This window comes from Ictidomys tridecemlineatus, unplaced genomic scaffold (genome assembly GCF_052094955.1).
Source record: "Ictidomys tridecemlineatus isolate mIctTri1 unplaced genomic scaffold, mIctTri1.hap1 Scaffold_630, whole genome shotgun sequence".
NCBI lineage: Eukaryota > Metazoa > Chordata > Mammalia > Rodentia > Sciuridae > Ictidomys > Ictidomys tridecemlineatus.
In genome coordinates, this window is record NW_027524349.1 from 75,599 (window position 1) to 99,979 (window position 24,381).

General features: G+C 39.2%; 1 long non-coding RNA gene across 2 annotated transcripts in view; it reads left to right on the forward strand.

Moving 5' to 3' along the window:
* Window positions 1-7,383, forward strand: part of LOC120888252 (uncharacterized) — a 42,978-nt gene extending 35,595 nt beyond the window's left edge. The window contains exons 4-5 of one of the 2 annotated variants that reach the window (XR_013433698.1): window positions 2,799-3,541; window positions 7,113-7,383. This is a non-coding gene — a long non-coding RNA (uncharacterized LOC120888252). Of the gene's footprint in view, window positions 1-2,798; window positions 6,396-7,112 lie in introns of those variants that run through there. The other variant, XR_013433697.1, reaches the window with a different exon arrangement.
* The last annotated feature ends 16,998 nt before the right edge of the window (window positions 7,384-24,381 follow it).

A 24,381-nucleotide genomic window follows, 5' to 3' on the forward strand; every position in this document is an offset into this window, starting at 1 on the left:
TTATCTGATGCCATATTTTTTCCGCTTAAGTTGAGTTAATAGGGGAATTTTTTTTCCTTTTATTCTATGACTGTTGTGAAATGCACTGCTTTGTTTTTATATACTAAAGTAGCCATTCTGGAGGAAAGAACCCACTGTTTTGTGAATTTTTATATATTGCTGAATTCAATTAGCTAATATTTGTAAGGGATAATGGAGTCCATGTTCATGAGGGACACTAGTGTGTGTGGTTTGCTTTGTTTTGTTTTCAAATGTCCTTTATTGGTTTGAGTAGTAGGGTTTTACTGGTCTCACATTTTCACATGCAATTTGCATAAAACTGGTTTATTTCTTCTTTAACTGTTTGATGGAATTTACTATTGAAGCCCTCATAGATGAGTTTTCTTAGAGGAAATACCTTTTATATGAATCAAATTTAATTTCCCATATTGTGGACTAGTCACATTTTCTGTTTCTTCATGTGTCAGTTTTGACAGTGTGTCTCTTTCAAAGGATTTTCCCATGTCATCCAAGTTATTAAATTGAATGATTTAAATTGTGCATAGTATACTCATATTATTATCCTTTATACTGATATCTCTCTTCATTCCTGATATTAATAATTCACATTTTCTCTTAATTATTAAATTACTCTTGCCAGAGGAGTGTTAATTTAGCAATTAAATAGAGGCTTTTCAATTTTATTGATCTTTCCAAGAATCAATTTTTGATGTTACTGGTTTTTCTTTATTGTGTGTCTATTCATATTCACTGGTTTCTAATCTTGTCTTTACTATTTACTTCTTCCACTTAACTTAGATTTAATTTACTCTTTTCTTTCTAATGCCTTAAGATGGAAGCTTAAGAAATGGATTTTAAATCAAATTAAATTTCTTCTTTACTAATACAAGAATTTACAAGCATATATGCTTTAAAAAACTCCTTCAAATTTTACTTTGTTGTATTTTCCTTTATCAGTCAGTTTGAAATATTTCCCTTGTAATTTTTTTTTTAAACTCATGGGTTATTTGGGAGTATGTAGCTTTTTTCTACATTTGGGGGGATTTGCTTGCTACTTTTTTGGTTTTGTCATCTAATTTAATTCCATTGAAGTCAAAAAACATGCTGTGCTTTGTAATCCAGGACTTTTATATTTATGAAAACTAGATTTTGGCCCAATAGTTGGTTTATCTCTACTGTTTCATATCAAATAGAAAAGAATGTGCATTCTACTCTGGTAGGATTTCATTTTCTAAATATCAGTTAGATTAAGTTAAATCATAGTACTGTTCAAATTTATGCTATTTCTTATTTGGGTATCATCTGCTTATTCTATCAATCATTGAGAGGAAATTATTAAAATTGTCAACTATAATTGTGTATTGTTGATTGATCATTTTAATTCTGCCATTTTCTTTTTATTATTTTTAAATTGTCTGATAATGTACTCTTGTCTTCAAGTCCTTTTTATCTAATACTAATATTCATGCTTTCTTATGATTAATGGTTACATGTAATTGATCTGTTTATTTCTCTAAATAAATTGTCTCTAAATAAGCAGCATATAATTTGGTATGAAGTTACATAATTTTTTTGTAACTTTATCTCAGAAGCCTTAAGAACATAAACAAAGATAAATTTTAAACTTAAAAAAATGAACATAGAATGTTGACCCCTCTCTTCCTTTATTAATTACTCTCCAGAGCTCCAACAAACTCCATCAACACAGAGACTGGGTCCACATTTGACCAGAATAATAATCAATACACATATCTATATTAAGCGTGAATTGATGCAAACTCTGGGATCTACTGGGGGGACTGCAAATAATACTAAACTGACTGTCAATAATACTAAACACGTATTCTATTCATGCTAGATCTGGCATCAGATCACCATAGTTAACTGGTCAACAGGCCAGCTAGATAGTTGTTCTACCCAGTTCCAGATACCATTTGAATATTTTCTGAATGAAGTAGCAGCTTTGGAAGAATTTCAGACTCTTTGTTATTTGAACTGCAAATTTATCTCAAGATCCTGAGCTGCATCCAAGGGTGAACAGAGCACAATTGTAAATTCTGTTTTAACTCTCACACAGACACCACTGACATGCTTTCGTGTAATTATTTAAAAAATATAACTGGGGTGAAGGTCATGTACATGACAGAGAGCAGTAATTTATTCTCCCCCAGTGGCCGATTAGATTACTGTAGCTCTGGTCCCCTCACTCTTCCTGCAGACCCTCAAAGGAGTGTGTATAGGCAATGTTCTCACGAGCCATGACCTCATTAAAAAGCCACCCTACTGTGTACAGGAAATTGGTAGAAAAAGAGGTGGGACAATCCTAAGAGAAGGAAACCATTACAAGGAACAGACATCAGTGTCTGAACCTAGGAGAACCTCATTATCAATCTTGAAGAGTCAAACCATGGGAAATACCATCTCTGGGAAAATAGGTTAATAAAAATTACTCTGAATCTTTGATATTCCAAAAGATGGCATAGATCCTGGGCCTTCTTTATATGAGTTTAGAATCATATTGGAAGGACTTGAAGAAATAGACTCTTCTGAGAACACTCTTCTGAGAGTGGTTGTCAATGTCTTTTGCTTTTAATTCTTTTTGCAGGGGCAGGGATTAATCCCAAGGCCTCCTGCATACTAGTCATTCCACCAATGAGCTAAAATCCCAACCTCCATGTCAATGAATATTCACAATCTCCATCCAAGGTCTGTGGGCTCTTAGGGGAATCTACTTAGACGATCAAGTACAACCTTTGATTTCTTTCTTTCTTTCTTTCTTTTTTTTTTTTTTGATGCAGAAATCTCTTGGATGGTGACTGTTAGGGGTACTTTTGAGGTGGCTCTCTCAAATTAGTCGAAAATCTTGTGGTCCAGAACTCCTAATAGACATAAAAGAAGATTGTCATCTATTATAATTTTGGAAGACAGAACAATCAGGAATAAAAAGAAAAGTTACAACATGTACTTAAAAAAAAAAAAAACCTGAGGATGAGACTCTTCCTTCAGTGGTCTTTGGTGCCAAATTTGAAAACCCATTCTGAAACAGATGGACTAAACAGTCTCAACTTAGTCTATTTTTCCCAATAAATATAAGCAACTCAGAGCAAGTAGTAAGACATGATAGAACGAGACCAAATTTGCAGGATACTCTACTACAGTAGCCCATCAAAAAAAGAAAGCAGTTAGTCAATCAAATCACAGTTTGACACTTTGGTTTTCTTTTTAACTGAGTTGATCTATCAAACAGTCTGAAGAAAGTAGATCATGGGGAGAAAAATAGCACAAAGCCAGAAATCAAGATTTGAATCAGCTTCCACTTTTAATTCTCTGCAACTGATACTCCACGCAGCAGTGAGAATGTGGGCTTCCAATCACCAATCAGGGGATCTTGCACACATGCTTAGAACCCTGGAGGGATTTCCCATTGCTCTTCAAGTCTAAAGCGCATCCCCTTTGTCTTTCTGTTTTTCGAAGTTACAGGATTTTTGCATCAGATGGTTCCATTTGCACTGGAATGTTCTTTCTGGGCTCTTGGAAACAGGTAATTCCTTCTCATCACTCAGGCCTCAACTCAAATGTCACCTTCTCAAAGAGAAATTTCTTGAATAGTATTACCTCTTGGCACTTGGTCCCCTTCATATCATCTTAAGTTAATTCCATCTCTATCTGACAGTGTAATTGATCTGTATATTTCTCTATTGCATGTCCCCTGCCCTAGAATGTAAATTCGTGAAGGCAGAAAACTTGCTGTCCTGTTCTTCTGAGCTTAGCGTAACACCTGTCACGCAATAGGTGCTCAGTGAACACGTGTTGGATGCATGAGGCAAATCGTGTCTGGATTCAATTTCCAGATCTGTCACAAACATCACATGCATACGATTGTAGATCCATTTTCTATTCTGCCCTTGAGGGTAAATGAAACTTCTCTTTGGAATTACAATAAGTTATCACTCCCTCTTCTTCACTACCTTGCATGCACCCTGTAAAATATGAATTGGGAAATGAGGGCACAGAATTGTCTGTGAGAATTACATTGGAAGAAGAATCCATGATGGCTTGAATCCCAGATTTAAAAAAAAAATCAAAGAGGAAAAACAGAATAGGAAAAACTCTTCATGATTTGTTCAAATACATTTACATATCTAAACTTCCCAGCAGTACAAGTGGTCAAACCCCAAAACTTAGCTAAAGGAGAAAGTAGGAGGCATAGACTGGCATTTCCTGTCACTGTACATGGAAATCAGACAGCTACTCGAACCAACCGGATCATGGAATTCTGTAGCTCTGGCTCCACATTGGGGAAGCAGCCCTTGGATGATGAGTTAGTCAGATTATATTTGGTTTTGCTTACAGGGAGAGAATGTGCTGATCACACATACTCAAGAGTTTTCCAGTCATTGTGACAAGGGTCTGTCATTCATCGTAAATTACCAGATGTGTATTCTGGTATCTCTCTTGGTCTTGAGTGCTTTTTTTGTTCCAGTGAGTCATTTCTCTGGAGTCCCACCACCTCCGAGAGCTCGGAGAAGCCAGCCTCTGGCCCAGAGAAGAAGGCAGGACCTTGGACCTCAGTTACTGACCTCAGAGATAACTTGGTTTCCCTGCAGCAGGAACAACAACAATCCCATTCTAACCATCCATCCAGCATCCCAAGCATATGCCTGGGGCACTAGCAAAGACAGTGATCACAAAACAAAAGCAGAAATTTATTTTTTTTTAAATGGAAGTCATTTGAGATTCCAATATACAGAAAACAAATAGAGCATCATCTAATTTCTTCCAATTATTTTACAGTTGAGCACAGTTTGCATTTGAATGGTGGAGCTAGAGAGTAGAGAGGCAAGGCCTCTATAATCACCATCGTGTTTAGGTCCACGGAAGACCTTAATTCATTGCCAGCAACAGTGTCTCAAGGTGGCCTGCAGCAGCCTTTCTGATACAAAAGACAATGATGCTAAGTAGATTCGTCACCTTCATATAGCGCTGCATGGGACCCCATGAGAGAGGGAGGGCATCTCTCATACCCCACACCTGACACCTTCTAGGGGCTTCTATCATCTTCTACCTTCTTGCCCAGTCTCTACCAGGGTCTCATCTTAGGGAAACCCCAAGATAGCCACTCACTGAGTCTTCTGACCCTCAGTGATTCCAGGAAAGATTAAGGACATGAATGCAATATGGCACTCTGTGGCTGTCCTCTCAACCTTATACCCAAGTGTCAGAAGAGAAGGAAAAACTTCACTTTCTGTCAGCTCTTCCCCAATCCTCCTAAACATCTTGACCTCCCTCGGGATCCGGGAAAAGTCAGGCCTGAAAGTATAAATATTTTGTCAATTTTCAGGACATTCTGTGTCTACACAATTGGGTGCCTGATTTAAATCTCCTGAGCTGCTTTTAGAGCAACCTAAGTCCCTAAATTATTGAGAGCCCTGCATGGAACTCACTGAAGGCAGAATGATTAGTGATGGATGTAATTAGAGCAGAGAGACTAAATCAATGACCAAGGGCTTGGTGAGCCCCAAGTATGCTCAGATGACAATAATGTAAACAGAAAAATGTAGTGGAAAAGGGGGATGGAAACACAGGAAATAGAATCCTAGACAAAGGTACGGGAAATACAACCCTCTTTCTGCACCATCCAGGATGCTGAAATGTGTATCCAAGGTTTGAGCACAGTACTAACACATATGAGTTCCTCGAAAAGTGTTTATAAATTGAATGAACAGGATGAATGAAGCCATTGTCATGTGTTCAGAAGAAAAATGTCAATGGTCTTTTAAAGAAAAAAAATAAGTTTCCTATCTAGAAACTTTTCCTGAGATTTTTAGGACGCTCTCTCCACAAAAATTGACAGACAAGAAAGTCACAAAGAAACATAGATTTCATTTCTTTTTTGCTAGTATTGTGAGATTCTTGCCTTCAGAGTGGCAAGTCAAACTGAGTATGGATGGAAGGATCCAAGTTCTGCTAGCAAGATACCTTTTTGATCTCAGTCCCTTAGAAGTACAGATACCACCTGAGGTCTGCTGGCCTTCCATCCTCCACACCCTGGTGACCGAATCATCTGGACAACCTTCCGAACTTCCAAATGAGAGTCTCTGGAAGAGTGAATCCCTTCATAAACCGTAGTTTATAACTCTTCAGAAGTGCATTTTCCTTCTAAAGTCAATTTTTGTTTTATTTGTGAGGAAAACAAACCATGTGCCTTCAGAACCAAAGTGATTATTTGATGGTCAAAAAAAAAAATTCTTTTTGCCTCATATTACACCTGTCATGTTGGTGATCTCTCTTATCACCTGAGTTGCAACTTTAGATTTTCTATTTCTGTCTCTCCTTGGTGAGTACCTTGGAAGAAGTGACGACATTTTATTCATTTTTGTAGCATCAGAACCAAATAGACCTCTGCACATGCGTGGGTAGTCAATAAGTGTGTGTAAAGCCTTAGTGCCCAGAAAATATGGGAGGAAATAACAAATGAATGAAATAATGAATGAATGAATAGATGAATGAATAAAGCCATGTGTAGGTTATAGTGTGAACCAAGCAATGTGTGACTGAGTGCACCATGTGTTGAAGCAACTGTGACATTTAATCCTTTGGAATCTGGAACACATCTCCATTCAAACCACAAGGGAAGGTATAGGAGAGCAAGATGGGAGAAGAGAGGTATTTAGTTCATTTTTCACCTCTCAAACTCACCTGCCCTCCAAAGTAACCCTACCCTACCTGGAACTAAAGCCCTGTATTGTAAGCTTAACCTTTCATACATATTCTCGTCCTGCCCAGTCACAAGAGCGCTCTGCCAGGGAAAGATTGTGGGAATGAAGCCAGAAAGTCTCTTACGGCAAGATGTTGAGCCTCAATGTGCAAATACAAATACTGCACTCATCAAGTTAAAAAAAAGATTTTATAATCTTTATTCTGAGCAAAGTGCCAATTTGGCAACTGGCCACTTGATAAGAGAATAAGTCAAGTTGATATTACGGAATGGCATGAAAATCTAACATATTTACATGTATCTGCATAGCTCCAATGGGCAACCCTTCACATGTCATTTTGAACTATGTGACCCATTCCCAGCTTTTACTAACACCCATTTCTCTCTCTCCTAGATTTTACTCGATGAGATGGCTACACTGTGGGTGTGTGAAACACCAAGTAGATCAACCATATTTCTGCTTTAGAAATGTCTTGTAAAGAATGACATAGGAGGGTTGGGGATGTGGCTCAAGCGGTAGCGTGCTCGTCTGGCATGCGTGTGGCCCAGGTTCGATCCTCAGCATCACATACAAAACAAAGATGTTGTGTCCGCTGAAAACTAAAAAAATAAATATTAAAATTCTCTCTCTAAAAAAAAAAAAAAAAAGAATGACATAGGACATGCCTGGGGTCTTATTTCTCTTGCCATTGCCAAAACACAAAGCATTTTGGCCTCATGATACAGGTCAAGAGAAGGTCAACACAACCTGAGCATTGCAAGATCCCTGTCTCTCCTGCCCTTTTCTAGCATTATTGGCCTTTTAGGAACCTAGTTAGGATCCGTCAGTTTGTAGTTTTTTTCTTCAATTTTGCAGTAAGGGTATTACTATTAATATTTCTGTATTTCAACAGAATTTTTGTTTTAAAAACCAGGCACAAATGACCAGTAAGACTGAGGCAGGAGGATCACAAGTTCAAGGCCTGCCTGGGAAATTTAATGAGACTCGGTCGCAAAACACAATAAAAAAAGGTTGGGGACATGGCTCAGTGGCTCACTTATAGAGTGCTGCCTTACATGGGTGCGGCCCTCGGTTCTCTCCCTAGTACCAGCAAAACAAAACAGGTCAAACAGTCAAATTCACAACCCAATCCATCGGAGTCTGACAAATGACAACCATATCTCCAAGATTAGGAGGCATAGTTTTGGAAGAGTAATGAAGGTAGATTTGGGGAGGAAGTTGAGATAATTCTCTGTGCTAATATTTTACATCCCCACAGGGTTTTGGATGTTTTTTACCAGATTCCTTTCAGGTCTACTACTTCATTTAATCCCATATACCATAATAGCATACCTCTGAATCACTTAGGGTGGTTCTCATTTGTATAATATGATATATCTTCATTCTAGAGCATTAAAAAGGGCTATGGAATTTGCTGTAAAATTCATTTTTAACCACTTATAGAGAATGAATCATGGAATTAAGAGAAACGTTAAAACTCAACAAGGCTGGAGAGCCGGTAGATATCCTTCATTTATCTGCATGACATTCATGTCCCAGGAAGGTGAATGACTCATTCAAAGTCATAGAGCCAGAGAAGGTCAAAGCCTGTCCTCATTCCAGATAGCCATTTTTTTTAAACCTAAAGATATAATAACGACTGAACAAAATTGGGAAGTGAAAAGCCATTTGTCAGAAAAAAAAAGAAAGAAAAAGTCCAGAAAAATGTATGTCTTAGAGCAATTCTGCTACATTCAATTAGCTTTGGTGTAGCCTCCCAAGTCTGGTGCCTCATGGGGTGGTACCCACCAGGCATCCTGTCCTCTTGCTTTCTGTGAGTCCTTCCTGGGTTGCTCAATGTACACCTACTCAACACTTAAAAAGCGTCTCTTTTCTGTGTTTCACACTAGACTTTATTTTTAGTTTGATGTGCTTAATTCCCTAAATAGCTTTATTAGGAGGGTATTTTATAGACCATGACATTCACTCATTTTCATTTGTGTAATTCAGTGTCTAATTTACTAAGAGGTGCCAACCATCACCAGAAATCAGTTTGGGAACATTTTCAATGCCCTGATAAGATTCCTCGGGTCCCTTTAAGTTGCATCTCCATTCCAATCTCTTGGAAAGGATTGGATCTTTCTCTTCAGCTCTGAAAAGAAAGTCAAGAGAAACATTAATTGTTTACCTTGAGGGAGTTTTGATCTATTACATTCCCCACACTCCAAAGACTATTTTGTCTCCACGAAAATAGTTTTCCCATAGTGGTTTATCTCAGAGTGGGTCTTGGGTTGTTTGTTGCTGGGATAGTAACTCCCACTAAAGCTTTCAGATATGGGCAAGTCTTCTCTTGCCTTCCTAAAGCAAGATGGGTAAGATTGCTCTGGTTGTCCCTCTTCTCTTGCCCTGTCTCTAGTTCACCTCTGTTTAGTGGCTAATGAGTTAAACTCTGGACACAGGAAGATCAGTCCATTTCTCTGTTCACATAAATAGCAATTCCCCATCTGTTCACCTACCCCTCTTTTTCCTAGTGGTGGAAATTGAGTGTGTGGGAAGCAAGTGTCCATCAGCTCTTTTCTGGGTGGATGGTTATTTCTGTGGGTCACCTGCACTTACTCTGTAACTGGCTTCCTCCCCAGGGTATTTTCATAACAACAGAGCTCAGAGAAAACCGACAGATCTACCTGTTGAGAAATGGCCCCATGCATCACTGAGTATATATTTCATATAGCTACTAAAAAATATACTATCGGAACATTATTATTGATGGAAAAATGTCCTTGTGCCCACATATTAAGGGGAAAAACGAAGATACAAAATTAAATATATGGCATGAAACCCATCTATAACCAATGTAGTTAGATACATGAGCCTAAGATTATGTGTATAAATATATCTTTAAAAAAAAACAGTGGTAGAACACTTGCCTAGAGTACACGAGACCCTGGGTTCAATTCCCAGCACCGCCCTCTGCTACCACCACACAAAAAGACAATGGTGGTCATCTCTGCATGGCCGGGGTATGATTAATTTATAATGATCGATTTATGTGTTCCTGATTTTTCAAATGCTCCATGAAGAACACGTGTTACTGTTGTAATATGAGAGATGGAGCGAAGAAACAATGAGGGTTACAACAAGAAGAATGAAAGATCACAGCATCCTGGGCTGGGCGAGTGTCCTCTCTGTCTGCCATAACCAAGGTGCACTGTCAGCACTGGCTTCTTCTCATTATTAACATCACTGTTATTACTGTGCTAATCACAGTGTACATAACTCCTTCCCTGGTACTAATCATCCGCCACACCTGGGAGACAGATCTGGGTTGGGGAGACGAGGAATCCCGAGTAGACAGACAGTTTGGACTGAGTTCAGAGACGAGTTAGCCAAATGATCAAGGGAACAGGGAGGCCTGTTTCTGGTGAAGAGATGAAAGGATCTCCATTTTTATAGCTGGGCTGAGCAGAGGCTGGGCTGAGCAGAGACTGGGGGTGAGCTGGTGGGGGGGGAGGACTAGAAAACAGATCCAAAACATAAGAAAATCATGAGCAATAAAGAGTGAGGAGGGAGCCAAGCCGAGCCTGCTCCCCTTTGGTAATCGGATGCTCCACTGGCCGGAAATATGGAGTATGAACATCAAGGAGCCTTCCACTGGCACAGCCCATTCAGGTTCAGAGGTGATTCTCATGGGAAGGGAAAGCCCCACCATTCAGTAAACAGAACACTGATGTTGCACTACTGTGAAACCCTCTGGCTTCCCAGAGCACTTTGAGCCTTCAGTCCCACATTCCTCAAGGTGAGGAGAGGCCCTCTGGTTAGAAGCTCAGATGCAAAAATGCATCCATCAATTACAGCCCAGGCACTTCTGGGGGAAAAAAAACCTGGCTATGGCTCCAGCAGGCTCGGAGAGCTGCTAAGCTCTGAAGCTTTGACCCAGGCATCTCCACTGTTTATTTCTCTTTCTTGCACCCACTCCTTCAGCAGGATCACCCCAGGAGGCTCCTGTTACCCAGATCTGTACTAAAGCACATCTGAGAAGTTAACTGAACAAAAGATTTGACCTTTGCCCTTAAGGAGCTGGCAAGGCTCACGGTGTCAAAAAGATGACCTTCCTTAGGTGTTGCTGGCCATGCTCTGGCACCTCCTGAAAAAAAAAAATTCAGGGGCCCAGAGCTCGAGACCAAAGATGAAATGGGGCAACCCCAGCAAAGACAAGTGAGGGTCTCTCAAACAAAGCCAGTCTGGCTGACCAGGGTCAAGTGTCAGTCCGTTTGCACAAGCTCACAGAAAACATCCACTCCACCCGCCAAAGGAGGAGCACCTAGGTACGAGCTCAGGAGGCTTTGAGCAAAGGAATCAATGTATTAGCTCTTTTCTTTCAAGAAGACCTGGTGACAGGGAGGTAATATGGATGGACGGCAGAAGACAGGAAGCCTGGGGATCTATCAGGATCCTGCTGCAAGGGTGGGTGGCTTGAACGAAGTGGTGGCAAAGAACACAGGGAGAGCAAGAGATGAAATGCTATGCCAATAGGGATCCAACGGAAGGTGGTGACTGTGCTATTGCTGAGGATCAGGTTTCTAGAACCACTGACTAAGGGGTATTGATTCGAATTGGTGCCTTGAAAATCAGACAGGAAGAGTTACGGCTGTAGGGATGGCAACAGGTTCATTTTAGCTAGGTGAGTGTTGAGTCTCAGCAAATCATCTATTTACTCCAGCAGGCAATTGGAAAGATAGTTCTGGATCTTTCGAGGGAAGGGCAGGATCGAGAGGAATCTATCTGTAGGACACAAGAGTGTTGGGAAGTGGTCCATGGGAAAGAAGTACCAAGGATGAGGAAATGCTGAAAAGAAAACCTTAAAGAGGGCTACTTTGAATGAGGTACCTTGGTACATGAAGTATATTCAAAGGAAGAATTTATAATAAAAATTTGTAGGAATGAAGAGGTGGCCCATGGCTGCAGTTTAGATGCGAAGTGTCCCCAAAGGTCATGTGTTAAAGGTTTGGTTTCCAGACTTTGGTGACACTGTTAGATGGTGCATGCTTGAAGAGGTGGAGCCTAGTGGAATAACATTGGGGGGGGTGTAGCCCTGAAGGAGCTATTGGACCCCTACCCTGCCCCTTCCTGTCTCTCTATTTCACTTCCTGGTCACCATGAGGTAAGCACCTTTGCTCCTGTGTACCACCTGACATGATGTTCTGCCTCACCACAAGTGCAGAAGTCATACAGCAAACAAACCATGGACTGAAATCTTTAAAACAGTGAGCCCAAAGAAACCTTTCCTCCTTTTAAGTTGATTTTTCTCAGGTATTTGGTCATACCAATGGACAACTGACTAGGACACCCATAAGCGGAAGCCATATAATTAATTCATTTTATTAAGTATACACTCAAAGAGCTTCTTCTGTGAGTCAGGTACAATGTGATTCTGAAGATAAAGAAATGAATGACAAATGGGCCCTGATATTAAGGTGCTCATGGTCTAATAAGAGACACATATATGGGAATGTGACTGCAATTATTGATACAAGAACTCTCACAAAGTTAAAAATTGGTAAAAACAAAGAAGAAAATGATAACTTAGAATGGACAGAAAAGGGTTTTGAAGGATACGTAAGAGTTGACAAGACGACAAATAGGAGGAAATTATTGTAGACTGTGATAATAGCACACGGTAAGATAGAGGGTTAAATTAATAGTGTTACAAGGAATGAACAAAGTCTTGGAGGATGACTACAGATATAAAACAGTTGGATTCAATTAACAAGATTTCATGTTGATTTGTGTTTTTTCAAATTTTTTTGAATAATAAAAATAATAATTTTCATAATTTCCAAGCTATTTCTACAACCAATTTCAGATCAATCGAAGTATTCTATTTTCTAGATTAAATCATCTATCTTGCACCGGTCTTCAATGTTGGTTTCATATTAGAAATACCTGGAGAGATTTTGAAATGTTGGGTACTAGGCCTTATCCCAGAGGAATCTAATCACAGCCTGGGGCAGGGAAATGTTGAACTTTGGTAATTCTGTCTTATAAATGCCCATTCGTTAATTTTATTGTTTGGGGAGCAATACTTTCAAATCTTTAGTCGGCAATAGAATCTTACAGAAGTCATGTTAAAACAGATTTCTGGGCCCCTACTGAGTGTCAAATTTAGAAAACCAAGGATTGGGCCTCATAATTTGCATTTCCACTGGCCAAATTATGTTGTTATTTTTTGTGCATGTACAAATAGGTAACAACAAATCCCATGATTGTGCACAAAACCACCAACCAAAAATGTGGAAAAATAAGTCAATAAATTTTTTAAAAATTTGCAATTCCAACTAATTCCCAGAGGACTTTGCATTTTAAAAGTGAGGTAAAGAAGAAAGTACGCATTGTATAAAAACTAATAATACTTTGAAAGAGAACTCTAGAATGCAGCCATTGGTAAGCCAAAAGTAATTACATTTCCTTCCCCTGACTCTCTGGACTATCTTTTTTTCTATCAGTTAACTCTGGCCAAGATAATGCCGTATAACAAAATTTCTCAAAACTCAGTGCCTCAAACTATAATAGTTTATTCTCAGAAATCTGTGGGTTGGTGGAGACTGGTCGAGTCAGGTAGGTCTCAACTACCTGGACATGTGCACAAGTCTTTTGACTTTGTCCTTGGCCAGTTACTCAGGCCTGGACATATTCACTTCATGCTGATGACAAAGTCACAAAAACAAAACAACAACAACAACAAAAACAAATAGGAAATGCACAAAGTTTCTTGGTGTATACACTCAGAAGTATATATACATGGCTTAGGCCTCCATCTTTGGGCCCAAACACAACACAGTTAAGTGTCAGGGTAACAGCAATGTCACAGGACAAAGTGTATAGATAGAGGGAATGACAAAGAACTCTGGTCATGTGTTTGGATGTCACCCTAAAGTTCCTGTGTTAATTCAGCAATGTTCAGAGGTGAAATGATTAGACTGTGAGAGCTGTAGCCTAATTAGTCCATTCTATTTTGAATGGACTAGGTGGTAACTGTAGGCAGGTGGGGTGTGGCTGGAGGAAGTGGGATACTGGCTATGGGCCCTGGAAGGGTACATCTGCCCTGTAGCCCCTTTCTCTCTCTCTCCCTCTCTCTATGCTACCTGAGTAGTCTCCCTCCACGCACAATGTGCTGCCTCACCTTGGGCCCAGAGCCATGGAATCGGCATCCGTGGACTGAGACTTCTGAAACCATGACACCCAAAAAACTTCGCCCCCTCTTGCAGTTCGGAAGTCTCCCTTGACTGGCTTTGGTCAAAGGCCATGTCCTTATACTCAATTAGTTAGACCTTTGGCAGTTTAATCAAGGAGCACAATAGATCTGATTACCTGCGTAATGACGGATATAATCCTATCCTTTATTGATAAAGCCACTGCTCTGCACTCAACCATAATGAAAACCAGGGGGTGGAAATGATTCTTTTAGTGAAGACTAATCTATGTCTTTAAGATGTGGAATCTTTTAGGAAGGGGGGAGGTGACATGCTCTCCTTTCCATAGGTTTGCTGCCCACAGTGGTTTTGCCATTGACCCTTGAATTACAGTGTAGAGTTATTCAACATGAAAAGTATCCTTATGACTTATTTGGTCCAGCAATGCGACAGTTATTCTTTTTTTTTTTTAAGTAAATACAAAATGCCAGATTAATTCAGGTAAAAATCACAAGTTCTCCTTGTGAAAGGAGTGTCTGGATTAGTCCAGAGAGGCAGCCTGTTTAAGAGGGGGACATTATCACATAGTGGAAATAAGACCCGCCTGCCACTTGCTAACTGTGCAGAATTAATCAAGCTTTCTCAGTACTTTAGGGTTCAATTCCCCTGTGTCTACGTTTGAAACTCAAAGTCCTTTTTCTTTTCAAAATTCGATGCATCTGGGAGGTTGTTGAAGCTGGCAGCGGCTATAAGGGTTCAACTTAGACCCTGGAGGTTTGTAGCTAATTTTTAAGTTAGCAGATTTTTAGTTTTCTGATGGTCTCTGATGGCCACCAACTCTGATGGCTTGGCGATTGACGTAAATGTATTCTAACCTTTCAGACTGAGAGTCATAGCTTTGGTCTAGAAGAAAATGAGGCTACCCTTACTCTGAACTGAGGTGTCTGTAGGTATTTTTTACTGGTTACAAACTCACTTAACAAAATAAGAGGACACATCGATACACATGTTTATTCAGCCCCTTGAAACTAACCCCCTTTCAGCACCTTGGTCACACTGTTGTGAAAACAGCAAGGTAATTGCCAAGTTCAATCAGCTGCCATGACGTCATAAATGGAAAAGACCTGTGAATTGCTCCATTGCTAGGCATTAAGGCCGGGGAATGATGTCATTCTTTAAAAATAAATAAGCATAACCTAATGTTTTTTTATTAATAGTCGACTAATTGCTGCATCAGAAGAAGGAAAGCTTTGTAGAAGGGAGTGAGAAACGGCCTCTGACATCATACCAATGGCACAAGAGGAACTTTATTCTCTGGGTGTGTGTGCGCGTGCGCCCATGCTCACACACAGGTCAACTGGCTTGTTAAATAATGAATCCCTAGATAGTGCTGTAAGACACACGAAGGGGTGTCAACGATTTGATTGGTTCCCAGCTGGAAAGAATTAGAGACTGGAAAGGACAGACTGATATGATGTGACACAAGGTAGTAGCATTGGCTAGGGAGAAAGGGGGGAGGAGTGGAGCTGTGTTGAGTCACCCCTCGGGCTGTCTGTCACTGGGTATCCTCTGTTTCAGACCCCCTCAGTGGGACAGAATTTACTGTGTCCTCGTTTTCTTATGCACTCTACAACTGTGAAGCCTTGGTAAATTCACTGGATTAGATGAAAACAGAGTTGGCAAAACTGTATAAGTGAGGGACACACACACACACACACACACACACACACACACACACATCATTAATCAATAAGGAACATTTAGAAGTCACGGAGCTGTAGAGGAATCAGATTACCCAGGTATTATGAGCCTTAAGTAGTTATAGTTTTTGAAACATTTTTCTTATCAGTGCCTTTGAATGCAGTTATGTTTTCTCCCCAGGAGATTGAATTTGTTTCTATCTGTTTGATTCTGAATGTTTTTTTTCAATGATTTTTTTAGCAATGGGACAAAGAAAGATCCTTTCACAACTTCGGAGTATCTCCATTGTATTTCCTATGAATAGATGTCATAAAGTGCTTGCTTAGATTGAAATACATGATTAAGTCCTTCATGCATTACTTTATACATAACATAGATGGCCACATGCCTCTTATGTTCAGTCTGGGCTTTCTTGGTCTTTTTTAGGTAGGGGAAACATATCTACATGGATCATTATTATAAGGAAAAGAGGACTGGAAGTTATCACCAAGGAAACAAGTCTTAACATAGGTGGAAGAGCCCTTACCCAAAGTACTTAGAATTAAAAGTGTTTCAGATTTCAGATTTTTCCAGATTCTGGAATTTTATATGTATACAATGAGTTTAGTTGGGGATAGAACTCCAACACTATTCACTAAATTTATATACCTTATATACATAATCCAAAGGTAATCTTTTTAATAAACCTGCATTTTGACTGGTTCGTCACAGGAGGTCAGATGTGACATTTCAGTCTTTTAAGGTCATATCAGTTGATGCTCAAAACAGTTCAGATTTTGGAGTATTTTGGATTGGGTAGTTTTAGATTAGGGATGCTCACTATGTATTGGGTTCTCCATCAGTGTCCTAACAACTTGAGTAAGCTATGTCTCTAGGTTGCATTGCTCTTTGAATGTCCTTTGACACTGAGTCACAACTAGAGGATTTCTTCAAAAGAAATCTTTTATCAAGAGTAGGAAGTCATCCTATGACCCTTCATAACCAAGAATTAGAAATCCTATACCTCTCCCACCACTTCACCACCGACCCCCTATGAGATCCTAATTATCAACTGTGCATGAGGATGCAAAGTGACCACCCTGGCATGGTGGCTCCTCTGTGCTATTCCAACAGGACTCTGTTTATAAGTAATGAGATGAAGAAGGGTAACAGTGAAAAGGAGGACCAAGAGGGAGACAACCCTAGTGAGTAGATGCCAATATGAACCACCTTTCTAGTAGGCAAGGAGAAGTATTGAGAAAGACATTAGTCTTCAGAATAATAACAATTACTAACAACAGCAATAATAATAATTGAGAGCCAGGCATGGGGGCCTCTGCCTGTAATCCCAGTGGCTTGGGAGGCTGAGGCAGGAGGATTGTGAGTTCAGAGCCACCCTCAGATAAAGCGAGGTGCTAAGCAACTCAGTGAGACCCTGTCTCTAAATAAAATTCAAAATAGGGCTGAGGATGTGGCTCAGTGGTCGAGTACCCCTGATTTCAATCCTTAGTACCAAAATAATAATAATAACAACAACAACAATAACAACAACAACGATGATAATTATAGGGAATAAGAGACAAGATTTTTGTTGTATGTGACCTATTCTGGTTTTCAAAGAATGGTCCCATTGTGAGGAATGCAAATTCTCAGGCTCCCCCAATCCCTGAATAAGAAACTGCATACATGTCCCAACCATGTGTGATTTAACAGCTTCTCCAAGCAGGTTGGTGGTGCACACTGTGGTGAGAACCACTGGCTAAGAAATTGCCTCAAGTCAGGCCAGTTGCGATTTGTACTTTCTGTAATCTCTTCTTCCATGCTCACCTGACCCCCACGGTACTTGACGCCCCATCTTTGTCACACTCTCTTTGATCACTGCTGCTCACTATGAAGGGAGCCTGTGAGTAGGAAGAGATAGTCTGAGTGGTTTGATAGCTGATGGGACTTGGGACAAGTCCAGTCACTTTCTGAGCCTCAGTTTCCATTATCACCAAAATGAGGAACTGGCCTAGAAAATCTCTAAGGGATGCTTTAGAGTTAATATGATATGGTCCTATCAGTTGTCCATGCTATTATTCTGAACCCTAAATGTTCATTACTGCTCCACATGTTACAGAGGCACAAGAAAAAGAGAAGGGAGTCTGAAAATACTCTTTGACACAGCAGCACAATAAACAATGGGGGCCTTGTGGATAGAGACCCTCAGCCCCCCCCCCCAAATGCATATGACATCACTATCTGAGACAGCAAGGGTGATCTATAACAATTACACATGTCTAGATTTATCAGTCTGCATTTTTGGGACGTACACTAAAGATAGTGTATTAATATCATTACTAAGGCCAACAAATTCTCTAGACATGTTATTCTCAAGTAAATAAATATTGAATGATTAAACGGCAAATCCAAGCAAAGAAGCATTACAATGAAGTATCATAATAGATTTATTGAATAATGACTTGTAATAACAATAAATAGGAGATCCAAATCATTGAAAAAACATTCTAAAACCAGATGATACATGCATTAGAAAGGAGAGACAGTTCCAGGATTATTACATTATTTTATTTTATTTCATGTAAAAATATTTTTAAAAATTTTTTTTTGGTATGAAAAAAAAACTTAAAACAGATGAAAATAAGAGAGAAGAGAGTAATGAACTCTCAAACTTGTTGGAGCCAAAGTTTAGGGTGAAGACAGTGGTTCGAAATATACACAGTGAGGATCAGAGAAGCATGAGGTAAGACATTAAACCCAGAAAGTCACCAGCATATCAGGAACAAAATGCTCCCCTTGCAGATTTAAGTGAAGAAATTGTCTTAGGCTGGGCTCTATACAGTTCATGGTGAGATGAGCTGCCCATTGATTGTGTTAGACAGCTTTCTGTTACTATAATGAAAATGCCTGAGATAACCGATTTATAAGGAAAAAAGTTTATTGTGGCTTACAGTTTGGGGAGGTTCTAGTCCCTGATTGGATGGTTCTATTGCTCTGGGGTAGAGAGGAGGCAACACTTCATGGAGGAAGCACTTGGGGCAACAAAACTGCTCACGAGCGCTGAGGTCCCCCAATCTCCTTTGGAGCCACACCCCTAGAGACCTAAAGACCTCTCTATAGGCCCCACCTCTTCAGGGTTCTGTCACCTCCCAATAGTGCCACTTCAGGGACCAATCCCTGGACTGCTTTGGGGACCTTTGGGGGACATTTAAGATCCCAATTATAGCGTTGGTAATAGCAGTCACATATAATGTGACTGAGTTGATAGCGTTTCTAAATACTTGAGTCACTTACACTCCCAACACAACCTTGTGTGATAGCCATTGTTCAAAGAGGCATTAAGAGTTGAGGAGGCTCTCACATGCTGAGGAAGAATTGGAAGCCCAGCCGGTGGCTTCTATGCTTCTCCATGAAGTGACTTCTTCACCTTGGTGATATTTCCTTCTCATCTCCCCATTGTATAGACCCAGGAGAAGACAGAGCCGCTTTTTGCTGGCTGGTGAATCCTTCCATTTGTGTTGAGCAGCTCTGGAATGAAAGAACTGAGACCTCATCCAAGGCAAATTGAGTTCACATGTCAGAGTTTGGCCAAACTCCAGGTGATTCTAATGAGGAGCCATTGATAGTAGAAAGGCCAGGGGTCACTTTTTGAAATTCCAAATGTCTATTGATATCCCCTCACCTGTTATAAGGGAAATACATTTCAATTGAGATGAGTATAGTACCAACAATTTTTAAAGACCTCTGGCACAATTGGAAGAGCTTCATCAATTAATAGTTACCTTTTGGACTATTAGCTGCTGTCCAGGTCAAAGTGAGAAGAGTGGATTTTATTTTGCTTTGTGTTCCATTAATCTTAGTGCATATAGCTAGCATTCTAGGCTTCAGCAGCACTTAGGAGTATATTTGACGTGTCAAAGGAACACCCTACAGTAAGCAAAGCTGGTGATTGATAAAACGTCACTGCAATAACAAGTATAGTGAATGTCATTGCCTTCAGATGTCTGACGCTTGTAAGATGCCAGTAACTCCCTTCGGACCATTCAGGGAAATTCAAGTGCTGTGTCCCCCGATGTTTCTTCTACATTTTATCTGTGTGAATAAGTCTTTCTTGATGAAGCAAGTTAACCATGGCAAGGCTTAAAATGATTCATTATATTGGTTCAACTATTTTAAGGGGTTTGGGTAATCACGAAGCTGGTGGACTGTTATCTCTGTGTCCACAGAGAACGTGGCAATGAGACATAGATCTATGAAGAAAGAATGGAAAGTGTCCAGTTGCACCTAAAGAACACTCCCAGGTCACAGAGTGAAAATGCATGGAATCATCTATGGAAAGTACAGAACTGGCTCTCTCCTACCATGAAACAAGACCTGTTCTGGTTGGATTAGTTCTTCATACTCCACCATTTAACATTTCAAATTGACCCAGTGTCCAGAGTGACTTTGTAAACCCATGGACCTGAATGAAGGGCTGAGATTCTGAGGCTGAGATTCAAATCTTAAGAGAGGGGACATTTTCTTGTCAAATCTCTGCTCTCAAAACAAGCTCCTATCAATCCATCTCCAGCTGTGATTTATTACCCTCCCAAGAGGGGCCACACTTCTTTTGTGTTAATGTGATCACTCCAGAGAGTTTATATATATACATATATATCCTTCCATTGTCTAAAAGCCAACTTTGGATCCCTAAACACCTATATTTATACTACTCCAGAGCTGGAAGTGGCTGAGGGTAGGCATTCAGGAGAACATCTTGAAAAAGTGACACAAAAGTTTCAAAAAGGCCAAGTGATCTATCCAAGTCCAAGTGACGATTTTTGCTGGTGGCAGAAGACCCCCGCCCCATGTCCTTCTGCTGTCCCCGATAGTTTTTATTTTATTATTTCAATTTAAAAATCATTCTTTACAAAGAGGAAAATTTCAAACATAAGGGTAGATAAAATAGCATGGGAAACGAATGCTCAATATTTCAATTTAATAACTAACAATAATAGTTGGTCAGTCTCAGTTAACCTTGCTGATCCATGTGGGTCAGCCTGGAGATCATAGTTACTCTTATTTCTAAAGAAGTTCAGATCATAAAATCTCACTATATGGCATCTTAGACTACTTTGAAAAAGTGGCTGATGCAGAAAAGGAATTTTTGACCTTCCCCAAGAACCCTCATCTAAGACGTGCCCTCCCTGTTCCTGGGGAAAAGAAGCATCCTTGCCACTGTAGATACTGGTACATGGAAGAATACGGGCATTAAGCCTGGGCAGTTTATTACCATCAGACCCTATCCTGTTTGGAGAGCTCTTTTTCTCCATAACTCTCCATTCTTCATCAGCTGTGGCATAAGAGTTCAGTCAGTCCACATGTCTAGAGTTTCTGCAAATGGGTTCACCAACTGGGCTTGAACACAGTAAGGAAAAAATTGTACCTGTATGGGACATGTACAGACTTTTTCTGTCTCATTATTCCCTAAATAATACAGTACAGCTATTTCCCTACTACTTACACTGTATCAGGCTTTGTAAGCAATCTAGAGATGATTTAAAGTGTACAGGAGGCTATGCAAAAGTTATACACAAATACTGCACCTTATTATATGAGGGGCAGGAACAGCCATGGACTGTGGTATCTTCAAAGGGTCCTGGAACAAATCCTAGATCCCAGGGTGTTGAGAAAAGGATGACTATATTCACTATATTCACTTTAGTTCCTCTCATGCCAATAAAACTAGGATATCTTTGCCTTTCTTGTGTTAGTCTGCCCGTTGTTCTAAGGACATAGAACTTAGGATGGAAAGAAGGAACGATATTTTTCCTTCCCTCCATTTCATGTATATCCAAACCCAATTTCCCCTCTCCTGGAAAAATTTAAAGCAAATCCTAGACATTAAATTATTTTATTTATAACAATTTTATTTATGTAAAAGAATATGAGTTATATGACGGTTATGTGTCCCTCATAGCCACATAACCGTCATACTACTATCACACTTAAATATTCACAATATTTCTTTGGTATTACCGAATATGTAATTTTCAACTGTCACACAGGCATTATTTTTTATAATATTTCAGAACTACTATTTTAAAGTCATAAGAAATGTAAGACATTGTGCATCTGTAAATTCCAATCTGGCTGAATGACTTCAAAATAAAAGACTACTAAGAATAGTGTTCTAGCTGATAGATATTTTACAAAATCAGAGAGTAGGGTCGATACTCAGTCTTATGCTTAGGAAAAAGAAAAAGTAGAGGAAAGTAAAATTTTACCTGGGACTTGAAAATTAGGACTCAAACAAGCAGAATTTGAAATAGAAAAATTTGGAATAGGAAGAGATGTGCCTCAAACCTCAGATACAAATATGTATTAGAGACATGAATTGGTGAATAACATAATCATGACAGCAGAAGTTTGGTACCTTTACAACAAAATAATGAATGACAACATGAGATATTTCAGTTGTGTCTGATTCTGAAAGGTCTTCGGTATGAAGCTCAAGAGTTTTCAGTTTATCTTTGCATCCGAAGGCCCTTGAACTATTATAAAAGCAATTTGGCTTCATGGGTAGTGGCAAAACAAGAATGTAACATTTTGTCATTATACAAAATGAATTGAAGTGAAAGTAAAACCCATCTATCTTCATACCACCATCAGAAAATATAATTAAGGAGAAAAGTATCATTTAAATGATCACCACTCAAGCACTGAAGATATTAAGATTTTTTTCCATGGATATTCTAACATCATTTGTCAACAGGCATCAAATTAAATTGGAAGAAAAAAAAAAGAACATGACCAGCTTGTGTCTCCAATAAAGATATTTGAAGTTGTTTATTGAACTGGAATTCAATCTCCATAATTCTGTGGCTCCCTCTTTTCATCCATAATAATTCATCTCTATAATTAAAGCCTAATGAACCAAACAATTTCTCTCTTCATAATCAAGTTCAGCTGTGTGAGTGTCCAACATTTAAAACAGAATCTTTGCAGTAATCGGATTTAGCACTCCTCCTATAAAAAGAAAAAAATCTTTTTCTCTTGAAATTTTACATTAATTCTCATTAATTAGATTTATTTCCTTAAGAATGCCAGGAGGTCATGAAGAGTAGCAATAGGGATTCCTCATCACCCTAGAGCTACAGCAAAGCTACATTGTTATTAAATTAATTAATTGATGCTACTTGGAATATAAGAATGTGCTGTGTCATTGGTTATCTCTTCAATTCCTTTGTTTCATGATTTGTCATTTAATAATGCTCTTGTTCTTGGGAAGAGAGGATAGATAAGCAAGACAAAATTTCTACCCTAGAGTCTTCATTTAAAATTTAACTATCTCTTGGAAAATGAAGGCGTGAAGCCATTATCATCTAATGTCTTTGAATTTGAGTAGCTGATATCCAGCTGAGACCAAAAAGAAGATTCAGAAGAGGGGCCTGTTGGAATGGAGGAGAATTTAGAGTAGAGCAAAAAGGATAACTTTGTCAGTCCCTGCATCCCTGAAAAATCAAGCCAGAGAGTCCTTACCTTAAAATAAATCACATCCTCCATGTCCAAAAACACCAGACACTGCCAACCCCAAGAAATGACCACTGCTGTGGAACACTATGAATTGCTAAGAACAATTCTAAGAAATATATCTTCTATAGATTGTAATTATATCTTTTTCTATTTTTTTTTTGGTACAATGGTTGTACACCTTACACTGTGATTTTTGATCCATGTATATATTACATAATCATCAAATCATGGTAATTAGCTTATCTGTCACCATTCAGCATTTATCATTTCTTTGTGGTGAGAACATTGGAAATCCTCTTCTGCCTATTTTAAATACATAAAACATTGTTGTTAGTTATAGTTATCCTATAGAGCAATAGAAGACGGGAACCTATTTATGTTAACTGTGATATTGCACCTGTTGATCAATCTCCTCCATCTCACCATCCCTACGCCCCTCCCCAGCCTCTCTTAGACACAATTCTACTCTCAACTTCTGTGAAATCAAATGCTTTCGATTCCACGTGTAAGTGAGATCATGTGGCATTCATCTTTCTGTGCCTGGCTTATTCAAAAATAATGCATAATGCCTGACTTTGTTTACCACAATACCCTCCAGGTTCATCCCAGTTGTTGCAAATACAGTATTTCAACATTTTTGTGACTGAGTAGTATTCCATTGTATATACAGAATATACCACATTTTCTTTATGCATTTATCCATTGATGGACACTGACATTGGGCTCTTTTCTTAGATATTTGAACAGTGTTGCAATAAATATGGAAATGCAGAAGTCTCTTCAACATACTAACTCTATTTTCTTGAATACACATCCAGTAGTGGGATTGTTGGATGATATGGAAGCTCCATTTCTAATACTCTGAGTATTCTCATGTTGTTTTGCACAGTGGCTGTCCCAGGATATGGTCTCACCAACAGTATAGGAGAGCTCTACATAATAATATATTTTCTACTAGTTTATTTTTCTTTTTTATTGATTTTTTTAAAATAAATGATAGCAGGATGCATTATAATTCTTATTACACATATACAGCACAATTTTTTCATATCTCTGGTTGTATATAAAGTATGTTGACACCCAATTCCTGTCTATACCTGCAGAAGTACAGTCTATGCCGGGGTGGGGGTGTTAGCATGTCAGAGCAGTGCTGGTGAAATCCTAAAGTGGGAAGCACTATCTAATCTTCTGTTCTGCAGGTGAATTGTTGGAGTATTTTTAAACCCTAGTGGATATGCTGAGGATCCTTAAGAAAGACAGTTAAATAAACAGAGTGACGAGGAGACAGGTGAATTTAT